Below are 13,777 nucleotides of genomic sequence, written 5' to 3' on the forward strand. Positions count from 1 at the left end.
GAATAACTAGCCTCCTCTTTGTCACCTTCCCTTCTTACGTCCCAGACTGCCATCTTTAACTGTTCACTCTCCAGTGGCTTCTTCCCACTCCTTTCAAACATGCTCATGTATTCCTTATCCTAAAATAATCCTCCCTTGGCTTCATGACTGCCTCCAGTTATCACCCCATCTCCTTCCTACCATTCCTCTCCAAACTCCTTCAGTGAGTTGTCTACCCCCACTACCTCTCCTCCGAACCTCTCCTTGACCCCCTCCAATCTGGCTTCCACCCGCTTCTGTCCACAGAATCTACCTTCTCAAAGCTCACCAAAGGTTGCCAGATCCAATGGCCTCTAGTCCATCCTGATCCTCCTTAACCTCTGAAAAGCCTTCAACATTGTCAATTACCCCCTTCTCCCGGAAACTTTACCAAACCTTGATTTCACTGACACTATGCTCTCCTGGTTTCCTCCTTTCTCTCTGGCTGCCCATTCTCAGTCTCTTTCATAGGCTCTTCCTCTGCCTCCCACCCCATAACTGTGGGAGTTCCTCAAGACTCAGTTCTCCATCTACACCTACACACCTGGACAACTCATTTGCTCCCATGGCTTCAACTACCATCTCTATGTAGATTATTCCTAACTCTACATCTCCAGCCCTGATCTTTCTCTTTCTCTGTTGACTCGTATTTCCTTCAGCCTTCAGGACATCTCTATTTGGTTGTCCTGATGACAACTGAACTGAACATGTTCAAAACAGAACATGCTCTAAGACATGTCTGTCTTCCACTCTAGTCTGTAGGCTCCTTGTGGGCAGAGAATGTGTCTACCAACTCTGTTATACTCTCTCAAGTGCTTAGTACAGGGCTCTGCACACAATAAATGCTCAATAAATACCATAGATTGATTGATACTGCTATGGATAATGTAGAGGTGTGTTTACTGTCTAGGAGAACTATACTGAGGCCTTTAGCTTCATCATTCAGTACCATTTCCTCAGCACTTACTGGGTGCCGAGCACTGAATGAAATGAATCAGATAATTTAGAGGCCATTTTGTAATCAAAATTTGTATTTTGAAGAAGAGTTTGGAGCAATTAATTTAATGGTGGCAGGTGTTATTTCAGTTTCCAATTCATTTTGATTGAATTTGTTCTCATGTTTTTGGCATGACTTTCATGCCAAATGTTGAAATTACCCATGAAAATCAAATTGCCTTATTTTGGCATCATTTCATCAAGTTTACTCAAAGACCTGTGGAAATCTTATGAACCATTTATATCAATTCTGAGTTGTTGAATACATCAAGGCGATGAATCAGGATATCTGGGTACTAGTACCAGCTCTATCCAACTGTGTGGCTTTGGGCAAATCACTTACCCTCCCTGGGTCTCAATTTCCTCAGCTGTAAAGTAAGGATAAGATATATCGTGAGATCTGGGTATCTTCCCTGATCATGCTCTTCTTTCCCCAAATGCCTCTACCTTCTGTGTCACCTATCACCTACAGACCTGGATCTGTATCAATCAATCAATCAATCGTATTTATTGAGCGCTTACTGTGTGCAGAGCACTGTACTAAGCACTTGGGAAGTACAAGTTGGCAACATATCTGTATCTTCTTAGCACTTGAAATTCCCCCAAGATTCAGCCCCAGAGCACTTATGTGCATATCCATAAGTTATTTCTTTATATTAATGACTGACTCCCCAACTAGGCAATAAGCTCCTTGTGGGTAGGAGGCATGTCTACTGAGGAACAGCATGAGGGAAGGGATCGCCCATTGTTGGGTAGGGACCATCTCTATATGTTGCCGACTTGTACTTCCCAAGCTCTTAGTACAGTGCTCTGCACACAGTAAACGCTCAATAAATACGATTGAATGAATGAATGAGTGAGGATTCTGTCGTATTGTACTGCCTCAAGCACTTGGTGAAGTGCTCTGCACGTGGTAAACACTCAATACCATGGGTGATGATGAGGATGATAAATACTATTGATTGATTGACTGATTGATCTACCCTATGACCTAAATCCATAGTAAGTGCTTAATAATAATAATAATGGCATTTATTAAGTGCTTACTGTGCGGAAAGCACTGTTCTAAGTGCTGGGGAGGTTACAAGGTGATCAGGTTGTCCCATGTGGGCTCACAGTCTTAATCCCCATTTTCCAGATGAGGTAACTGAGGCCCAGAGAAGTTAAGTGACTTGCCTAAAGTCACACAGCTAACAATTGGCAGAGCTGGGATTCAAACCCATGACCTCTGACTCCAAAGCCCGTGCTCTTTCCACTGAGCCACATTGCTTCTCTGCTTCTAAATAAATTTAGTATCCAATTACTCATTCTGATTCCACAGTTTTAAACAGAACTATCCTCCCCTCTCCTTGTTGACAATCAAAGTGCCTCATGCTTCTGTGGTACTTTTCCCAGACCATGGTCCTTGGATGCTCAATAAATTACCACTTTCACAACCATGTCACAGTTCCCCATTGGCAGGGTATGTACCAATGATGGTGGCATAATGCTTTTGTTTCAGAGGGGAGCACGGGTTATTCAGTTGGTCATTTGTGCCTCTGAGTAAGCTTGGGAGGTTTTAGTATGCACTTATTTGATTGTAAATCCAGAAGGGGATTATCTAGCAGCTGTTTCAGGGATTTCTACAGCAGGAAGTCTAATTTCACTCAGCACTGCAATGCCAATGCTCTATCTGCCCTGTTCACTTGCAGTAAGCGTCTTTCGGAAGATAGGTACCTTTAGGTCTCATCGTTTTGTGGTGTGCTTATGTTTCATAATATATTGCTTACTATATGTTATTCTAGAGGATTTCAAACAGCAAGAGTAAAGGTCACCAGTTCTGGACCGCTGAGGACCTCATTGCTAGTGAGAGAGGCTATCAGTGTAATTTTTTTCTTTTTTATGATATTTGTTAAATGCTTACTACGTTCCAGGCACTCTACTAAGCACTGGGGTGAATGAAGTTTGTCAGATTGGACACAGTCCCTGTCCCATATGGGTATCATAGTCTTAATCCTCATTTTACAGATAGGTAACTGAGGCAGAGAGAAGTTAAGTGACTTGCCCAAAGTCACTCGACAGACGAGTGGCAGAGCCGGGATTAGGACCCATATCCTTCTGAACCTCTGGTCTATGCTCCTTCCACTAGGCCATGCTGCTTCTCACTAGGTCAATGTGCTTTTTCAGGTGTCTTTGCCATTCAAATGAGCAGTGCATTCTTAAAAAAGTTGCTCAGGTAGCCAAAAGCTACAGTAAGAGAGCAAGGAGGGGTAAGGCCCAGCATCCTGGTCTAGAGGATAGACCTCAGGCCTGGGAGACAGAAGAACTTGTGTTCTAATCCCTGCTCTGCCAATTGTCTGCTGTGTGACTTGGGGCAAGTCACTTAACTTCCTTGCGCCTCAGTTACCTCAACTGTAAAATGGGGATTATGACAGTAAGCCCCATGTGGCACATGGACTCCATCCAATATGATAAACACGTATCCACCCCAGTGCTTAGTAGAGTGTCTGAAACATACTAAGCACTTAACAAATGCCATTAATAAGAGTACAGGCAATAATACAGAAATTTGTATCAGAAAAGTCAGTTAAGGTGGGGCCTTTGAACCAGTCTCTAGCTCATTCATTTCCAGTGAACCAATTTCTATAACGACGTGGTTTTCCCATACCGAGGGGATCTTTAAGAACACAACGCCTGTGTTATAGGAAGCTAAGGGATGCAGCATGGCTTAGTGGAAAGAGCCTGAGATTGGGAGTCAGAGGTTCTAATCCTGACTCCACCACTTGACAACTTTGTGACTTTGGGCAAGTCACTGAACTTCTCTGTGCCTCAGTTACCTCCTCTATAAAATGGGGATTAAAACCGTAAGCCCCACGTGGGACAACCTGATAACCTTGCATCTATCCCAGGGTTTAGAACAGTGCTTGGCACATGGTAAGCACTTAACTAATACCATCATCATCATCATTATTATTAGGAGAACCCCCTTTATTAGTAATACTGGATTCAACATGAGCAACAAAAAGGATATATGTGTTCATATCTCTTTCATTTTTGAGGATGCTATCAATCTAATGAAAGAAGGATCTGGGAAATGAATATGGCAAAGTTTTGTTTTTAATTGTATCTCAGTTACTGTATTTGTTCCAGGAATGTTCACTAAGAGGAAACATAAATTATAGTCCAAATAATTGTTTCTCTTCAGTAGCAGCCCTGATTTCCTCTTACATTGCAAATTTAAAATTGGCCTATTCATGTGGACTAAACCACATCTGATTAAAGGGAGAACTGATTTTCACACAGTAAGCGCTCAATAAATTTGATTGACTGAGCGAATTTGGGTTTTTACAGTTTACAGTGGGCTTCCACAACATTCTTTCTCTTATTCATATTTTCTAATGCAGTCTTTGTTAATATCAAATCTATAATATAATAATAATAAATGTGATACATGTTAAGCACTTACTTTGTGCCAAGCACTACATTTAAGCGCTTGGGTAGACATAAACTGATCAGGTTGGACATAATCCCTGTCCCATATGGGGCTCACTGTCTAAGTAGAGGGAATACTCCTCTATTTTACAGATAAGGGAACTGTGACACAGAGAATTGAAATGACTTGCTTAAGGTCACCCAGCAAACAATTGGCAGACCTGAGATTAGTACCCAGGTCCTCTGACCCCCAAGCCCATACTCTTTCCACGAAGCCATACTGCTTCCACACTCCTAAATTCAGGAGAAGAATGAGAAAATCTCACTTTTGAAAAGTAACATGCCAGTTGTTTTATTTAGGGAAAGAAGGGTGACGGGATGCATTTAAGAGGAAGCCCACAGCAAAATTAGGAAACAATCAACACTTTTTCTTGCTGTCCCAATTTTTTCTTCACTTTAAAATGCTCCATTGTGTTTAATTAAACTTGCCCTGGGCTGCTAAGCCTCACAAACTGGGGAAGACTTTTTTTTTTTTTTTTTAGAAAACTCTCTTTTCTGTCAAAAGGTTTTCTTCATGCTGGCCCAGAGCTGTTGAACTTCAAGGTCTCAGGGAATGTTTAAACAACTGCAACTAAACACACTCAGATGATCTTCACTTTTCCCTCTTGATTTGTAGTGAAGAGCCTGGAATCTGAGTGATCCACATCCAGGGGTACAAAAGGTTCATAAGGTCATGATGAAAAGTGGTTTTATTATACTTAAGCAATCTCACCGAAGGGAGCTCATACTCTGAGCTACCTATGGCAGGACTGGGCAATTTATAATCCCAACTGATCCCTCAACAGCCTTCCCTCAACCGCAGTGGACAGAGCAAGAGGCTGTGAGACAGAAGGTCATCGGTTCTAATCGCAGCTTCACCACTTCGCTGTTGTGTGACCTTAGGCAAGTCACTTCACTTCTCTGTGCCTCAGTTACCTCAGCTGTAAAATGAGTGTTGAGACTATAAGCCCCACGTGGGACAGGAACAAACCAATTGGCTTGTATTCAACTCATCAATTAGTACAGTGCCTGGCATATAGTAGGCATGTAACAAATACCATTATTATTAGAAATAATAATAACTCATTTTGTAAGTCAAAGTCCTGAGGCAACTCAGGGGAAAGAGTACAGGACTGGGAGATCAATCAATCAATCAATCAATCATATTTATTGAGCGCTTTCTGTGTGCAGAGCACTGTACTAAGCACTTATCTGGGTTCTACTCTTGGTTCTGCCACTTTCTTGTTGAGCGATTTTGGACAGGCTACTTAGGTTTTCTGTGCCTCAGTTTCCTCATCTGTAAAACAGACATAAATTACCCATTCTCACTCCCTCTTCAACTGTGGTCCCTTTGGGGAACAGGGACTGTGACCAATTTGATTATCTTTAATCTATCCCAGTGAGGCTGTGGACAACGCTTGGCACACAGCAAGCAATTAACTAATACCACTATTATTATCACTGACCTAGATGCAGATAATTTAGATTCATCTTGGTGGATTTACTGGAATATTCCTAGTGAATATTACAAGAGCCAAGTAAAGCACTGCGTATCAGGAATGGAGTGATCCACATTGACATAGTTTCATGAAATTTGAAAATAATGAGTTAGTAAACTCCTTCTTTTGTTTGGATAAGCAAATGAATCCTGGCTGAAAGCATTCTACCTTTAACATGATAGCATTTCCGTAGAGAATGTCACTTGCTTCTTTACTGGCCCTTCTCATGGAAGTACCCAGATTTGAACTTGGTGAGAAGTAGCATGGCATAGTGGATAGAGCACAGGCTTCGGAGTCAGAAGGTCATGAGTTCTAATCCCGGCTCTGCCGCTTGTCTGCTGTGTGACCTTGGGCAAATGACTTCACTTCTCTGTGCCCCAGTTACCTCATCTGTAAAATGGGGATTGAGACTGCGAGCCCCATGTGGGACAGGGACTGTGTCTAACCCAATTTGCTTGTATCCACCCCAGCGCTTAGTACGGTACCTGAGGGCAAGTGACTTCACTTCTCTGTGCCCCAGTTACCTCATCTGTAAAATGGAGATTGAGACTGTGAGCCCCATGCGGGACAGGGACTGTGTCTAACCCAATTTGCTTGTATCCACCCCAGCGCTTAGTACGGTGCCTGGCATATAGTTAAGCCCTTAACAAATACCATAATAATAGTAATAATAATAATAACAACATGGGTGCACAAGGGTAAATACCAGCATGTATCCATCATGAAGGGAAGCATGCTTACTAAATCACCAATAATACTTATTTCCTGAGGAGATACTAAATGGCAGATAATTGTTGAAAGTACTAATACATTTAGATAAAGAAATAATGATCCTTCCCAAGCAGTACCTCAAGAAGAGATTTCCAGCCTTCTCTCAGAATCCACCCCCTCCACCTGCACATCCGAACTCATCACTTTCCAGCTTATCAAAACACTTGTCCCCTCCTTTTTCCCTTCCCTGACCACCATCTTCAACTGTTCACTCTTCCCCACTGCTTTCAAATATGTTCATGTCTCCCCTATTCTTAAAAAAGAAAACTCCACTGACCCCAAGGCTCCTTTCAGCTTTAGCTCCAACTCCCTCCTACCATTCTTCTCCAAGCTCCACAGAATCTGCCCTTTAAAAGGTCATCAATGATCTCCTTCTTGCCAAATCTAATGACTTTTACTCCATTCTAACCTAGACCTATCGGCTGCCTTCGACACTGATCATCACCCTCTTCAGTCCAACCTTGGCTTCATTGACACTGTCCTCTCCTGGTTTTCCTCTATCTCTCTGGCCACTCATTGTCAGTCTCTTTCATCGGCTCCTTCCTTTAAGGGGTCCCTTAAAGTTCAGTTCTGAGTCCCCTTCCATTCTCCATCTACACCCACTCCCTTGGATAACTCATTCGCTCCTGTGCCTTCAAATACCACCTCTGTTTGGATGATTCCCAAATCTAACTCTCCAACCTTGATCTCTCTCCTTCTCTGCTGTTTCACATTTTCTCTGGCCTTCAAGACATCACTACTTGGATATCCTGCCTTCAACTCCAATTTAGCATGCCCCAAACAGAACTCCCTACCTTCCCACCCAAACTCTGTCCTCTTCCTGACTTTCTCATCACTGTAGACCACACAACCATCCTTCTTGTATCACAAGCTTGTAACCTCAACATCATTCTTGATTCCTCTCATTCACCCATATATTCAACCTATCACTAAATCCTGTTAATTCAACCTTCACAATATTGCTAAAATCTGTCCTTTCCTCTCCATCCAAACTACTACCACGTTAATCCAAGCACTTATCCTATCCCTCCTTGATTATTATATTAGCCTCCTTGCTGACCTCCCTGCCTCCAGTTCCTCCCCACTCTAGTCCATACTTCACTCTGCTGTCCAGATCATTTTCCTTCAAAACCATTCAGTCCATGTTTCCCTACTCCTCAAGAACCTCCAGTGTTTGCCCATCCACCTCAGCACCAAACAGAAACTCCTTTTCTTCAGCTTTAAAGCTCTCAGTCATCTTGCCCCCTCCTACCTCACCTAGCTACCTTCCACACAGTTTGTTCCACTGATGCCAACCTATTATCTGCCGCATTACTGAATATTTCATAATGATCTGGATTTTCTGGCCACTGACCTTTCACACAGGACCTACCTCTGGCCTGGAATGCCCCCCTCCCTGCTTTAATATCCTTCAGACGATTATTCTCCCTTCCCTTCATAGCCTTACTGAAGGCATATCTCCTCCCAGAGGCCTTCCCTGACTAAATCCTATTTTCCTCTTCTCCCACTCCCTTGTGCATTACCCTGACTTGCTCCCTTTAATCATTCCCACTCCCAACTCCACAGCACTTATGTACATATCCATAATTTATTTATATTAACGTCTCTCTCCCACTCCAGACTCTAAGCTCATTGTGGGCAGGGAATTCATCATCAATCATATTTATTGAGTGCTTACAATGTGCAGAGCACTGTACTAAGCGCTTGGGAAGTACAAATTGGCAACATATAGAGACAGTGTGTTATATCATGTCGTACTCTCCCAAGGACTTAGGACAGTGTCCTGCACACAGTAAGTGCTTAATAAATATGATTAATAATTATACAATTCTTATCTCCAATGAAAATTGGCTAAGGAAAGATCTTCAACTGTGAGAAGCAGCGTGGCCCAGTGAAAAGAGCCCGGGCTTTGGAGTCAGAGGTCAGGGGTTCAAATCCCGGCTCCGCCAACTGTTAGCTGTGTGACTTTGGGCAACTTACTTAACTTCTCTGTGCCTCAGTGACCTCATCTGTAAAATGGGGATTAAGACTGTGAGCCCCCCTGGGGACAACCTGATCACCTTGTAACCTCCCCAGCGCTTAGAACAGTGCTTTGCACATAGTAAGCACTTAATAAATGCCATTAAAAAAATTGTGAATCAATCAATCAATCAATCATATTTAAATACGATGTGAATGTGATGTGATGTGATGTGAATAAAACATCATGAAGTTAGATTACCTCAGGAGTCATTTGAGATTTTTATCTCGTGACCCTGTGGTGGTAGAGCAAAATGGTATACAATCATGGAACTGGAAAAGCTTGGGAGATATGGGAATTGCAGTGGCCCTGTTTCATATTTGACATTTCCAATGCAGAAAAGCAAGAAATGGAGAAGCAGAATGGCCTAGAGGAGAGAGTTTGGGCTTGGAAGGGTTCTAGTCCTTGTTCTGTCACTTACCTCCTGGGTGACCGTGGGCATTGCACTTTGGTGCCTTGTTTTCCTCATTTGTAAATTGGATATTAAATACCTACTTTCCCTCTCCCGTAGACTGTGGAATATTCATTCATTCAATCATATTTACTGAGCACTTACTGTGTGCAGGACACTGTACTAAGTACTGGGAAAGTACAATTTCGCAACAAATAGAGATAATCCCTACCCACCAAAGGGCTCACGGTCTACAAGGGGGGAGACAGACAACAGAACAAAACAAAAGAAGTGGACAGGCATCAATAGCAATAGGGACTGTTGTCTAACCTAATTACTTTAATAATAATGATCATAATAATGATAATAATTGTGGTATCTGTTAAGCACTTACTATGTGTCAGGCATTGTACTAAGCACTAGGGTGGATACAAGCAAATCTGGTTGGACAGAGTCCCTGTTCATTCATTCAAGCATATTTATTGGGCGCTTACTGGTTGCAGAGCACTGTACTAAGCGCTTACCTGTCCCACATGGAGCTCACAGTCTTAATCCCCATTTTCCAGATTTTGAAACTGAAGCCCGGAGAAGTAAAGTGACCAGCCCAGGGTCACACAGTAGCAGAGCTGGGACTGGAACCCAGGTCCTCTGACTCCAAGGCTCATGTTCTTTCTTGTATATACCCCATTGTTTAGTACAGTTCTGGGCATATAGTAAGTGCTTAATGAATGACACCATTATTGTTGATTATTACAATTATTATTATCATTAGAGCAAGACTGGGTATGAAGTCCAGTCCTGCCTGGTCAACCTGTCTTAAGCAGTGATGCTTGAAGATGCAATGAGAAATCAGAAAATTGCTGCCAAAATACAACTCTGGCTTTAAATTGACTAAGGTATCATAAAAGTCCTTCAGTCAAAAATCCTCTAATAGCAGTGTGGCCTAATGGAAAGAGCACAAACCTGGGAGCCAGAAGGACCTGGGTTCCAATCCCGGGCTCCGTCACCTGTCTGCTGTGTGACCTTGGGCTAGTCATTTCACTTCTGTGGACCTCAGTTACCTCATGGGGATTAAGATCATGAGTCTTATGTGGGACATGGACTGAGTCCAACCTAATTATCTTGTATCTATCCCAGTGCTTAGTATAATGCTTGGCAGATAGAAAGTACTTAATTCTGTTGTATTATAATCTCTGCACATAGTAAGTACTCAATAAATATGATTAATACTCACCATAAAAAAATCAGACATTTAGGTCCTTCTGTACACTCACGATTATGTTCTCGAAGCATACATCCATGAGTACGTACAGATGATTTTGAAACACTTTATGGAATTAACAAAGTGGTAAGGGCTGAAAATTCATCTGAGGAAGTCTGCGTTTAAGAATTAATCTGCAACTGGAAAACGTCATATAAAATATAGGATCGCCCCAAGAAAGACAATGTCGAAGATTGTGTCCAAATTCTGCTGCTTAGGCGGCACATTATTCAAAGATGCAAGGACAGGCAAAGAAGTAGAAAATCAAATCAAGAAGGCCACCACGCTGTTTGGGAGACCGACAGAAAATCTGTGACAGTAATGGGGCACCAAGCTTCAGATTTTGAGAAGAATTGCAACATCTAAACTTCTACAGGGCTGTGCTATTTATACAATACTGAAAAACAAAAGTAACTAAGAAGGGCAAAAAGTTGGAACTTGCAATGAAAATAGTCCACCATCACTGAAGCAATTACTTCTCACATCTCATGTTCACTGTGTAAGATATCTGAATGAATGATAGTAGGATACCCAAATAGCTCAGTATGGTAAACTGAGTAAAACAGGAGGACTGAAGAAATCACCATTTTCACCAGTACTTTTGAGAACCTACTACATACTGAGCACTGTACAAACCATCTGGGAGCATACAATAAAAGTAGTTGACATTTTTTACACCTTTGTGGATTTCACAATCAAATGAAAATGTTGCAAAGGAGAGTAGTTAAGTGCACACAGTGTGGAAGTGCCCACAATGGAAAGCAGAGTGGTCCATTGGAAAAAACACAGGGCTGGGAGTCAGGGGACCTGGGTTGTAAACTCTGCTCCACCACTTCCTTGCTGTGTGACCTTGGACAAGTCACAGAGTTTCTCTGTGCTTCAGTTTCCACATGTCTAAATTGGGGAGCAAATTGTACTCCCTCTTAGTTAGACTGTGTGCCTCATGTGGGACAGGGACTTTGTCCAAAATGATTATGTTTTATCTACCTCAGAGGTTAGTAAGGTGCTTGGCACATAGTAAGCACTAAACAAATTGCCATAACCATTATTATAATCAATCAATCATATTTGAGAAGCAGCGTGGCTCAGTGGAAAGAGCACGGGCTTTGGAGTCAGAGGTCATAGGGTTCAAATCCCAACTCCCAACTCAAATCCCAACTCAAATCCCAAATCCAAACCCAATTGTCAGCTGCATGACTTTGGGAAAGTCACTTAACTTCTCTGTGCCCCAGTTCCCTCATCTGTAAAATGGGGATTAAGACTGTGAGCCCCACGTGGGACAAACTGATCACCTTGTAACCTCCCCAGTGCTTAGAACAGTGCTTTGCACATAGTAAGCACTTAACAAATGCCATCATCATCATATTTATTATGAGTTTACCATGTGCAGAGCACTGTATTAGGGTCTTGGGAGAGTAGTAATAATAACAATAATTATAGTACTTGTTAAGCACTTACTATGTGCCAAGCTCTGTTCTAGCACTGGATAGATACAAGTTAATCAGGCTGAAGACAGTCCCTGTCCCACACAGGGAGCACACTCTTAATCCCGATTTTACCGATGAGATAACTGAGGCCCAGGAAAGTGGAATGACTGTCAAAGGTCACACAGTGGACATGTGACATACCTGGAATTAGAACCCAGGTTCTTCTGTCTCTAATATAATGAAGTTTATAGACACGTTATCTGCCCACATTGAGCTTACATTCTAGGGACTGTCTTCCACCTTTATCTTATATTCACCACACCCGTACATGCTGATAGTCTCCTCAATAAGCCATCTTCAAACGTAAAGGGCACACGTACACACACACACACACACACACACACACACACACACACACACACATCATTCATTCATTCAATCATATTTATTGCACACACACACACACACACCATTCATTCATTCAATCATATTTATTGAGTGCTTGCTGTGTGCAAAGCACTGTTATCAACAATGGCATTTGTTAAGCGCTTACTTTGTACAAAGCACTGTTCTAAGCGCTGGGGTGGATACAAGGTGATCAGGTTGTCCCACGTGGGGCTTACAGTCTTCATCCCCATTTTACAGATGGGGACAGAGAAGTGGCACAGAGGCACAGAGAGGCACAGAAGAGGCACAGAGAAGTGAAGTGACTTGCCCAAAGTCACACAGCTGACAAGTGGCAGAGTCGGAATTAGAACCCACAACCACTGTACTAAGCACTTGTACAATGTTACAATAAATATCACAAACACACAATACACACACACATACATGTATGTGTGTTTATCTGGTTTTGTTTATCTGGTGTGAAGCCTTTAGCATTGCAGAATAATCAGTCCAGCAACCAGGGATGATCTGTCCAGCAATAGAATTCATGACTCACTCATGCATTTTGTGTTAAAAAACCTAACCAGGAGGCTACACACTCTCGCCCATAACAGGAGGACAGTGAAACTGGGTTACAAGTGACTGAAACAGTTGAAGGGCCTGTAACGATTAACGGTCTGCTGGTCAGAATAGGTGGCTCGCCAATACGACCGAAGGGAGGCCTCAATTATTTGGCTGCAGCCGGTGGCTGCTGAAATGTAAAGCTTAGTGTGTTTGACTGAAATTCGATTGTAAGATCCTCAAGGACGGAGATCACTTCTTTACATTTTATTGGATGTTTTTAAGCATCTAGTAGAAGAGAGTGCTATGCACTTAATCAATACTAATGATGCTGGTGATGATGATAAGACTTGAAGAGTAGGGTTGGAGGAGGGCCATGATTTGAGAAGAACCAGGTTCTGCATAAATTAAAGTGTGATAGTTCAGTCTATGGTCAGTGTTTGGCAGCTCCGGGAGAGTGGTCAAAATAGCCCTGCTCTGCTCCAGGTCACTTAGAGGACAGTTGTGACCTCCTCATTCACAGATGCTCCCACAATCTTTTTCTTAAGCAATGAGTGAAAGTACGAAGCACTTTAAAAACACAAAGTACAGAAGAAAAGGTTTTTTTTTTCCAGTTTCAATCTTTGCCATTTGGACACGAATGCTCTGAATTCTAAAGCAAAAGCATTTCTGTTTTGGCCCATTTCTCTGAGATGCATTTTTTTATGTATTTGTAAATACTGTAATGTAAAGGTGAACTGAAAAGCTCTTTGTCTTCTGAGACCAGAATATATTGCTCTAATGTTAGTGTCTGATATTTCTCTTGCAACAGCTGTTTTCCTATTAATATATGTGGAGATTACTTTGTTTAGCCAGGCTTATACCAAACAATCTCACAGTGAGGGAGAGTTTGGTCCCTCTGGATCCTTAACTGGGAGTGGGGGCTAAGACTTGTCAGCAAAGAAGACCTGACTTTTCCAAGGGACAAAGCCTCCTTGGATGCAGATTAGGTACCAT

The sequence above is a fragment of the Tachyglossus aculeatus genome, chromosome 4 (assembly GCF_015852505.1).
Source record: "Tachyglossus aculeatus isolate mTacAcu1 chromosome 4, mTacAcu1.pri, whole genome shotgun sequence".
In the NCBI taxonomy this organism is placed as follows: domain Eukaryota; kingdom Metazoa; phylum Chordata; class Mammalia; order Monotremata; family Tachyglossidae; genus Tachyglossus; species Tachyglossus aculeatus.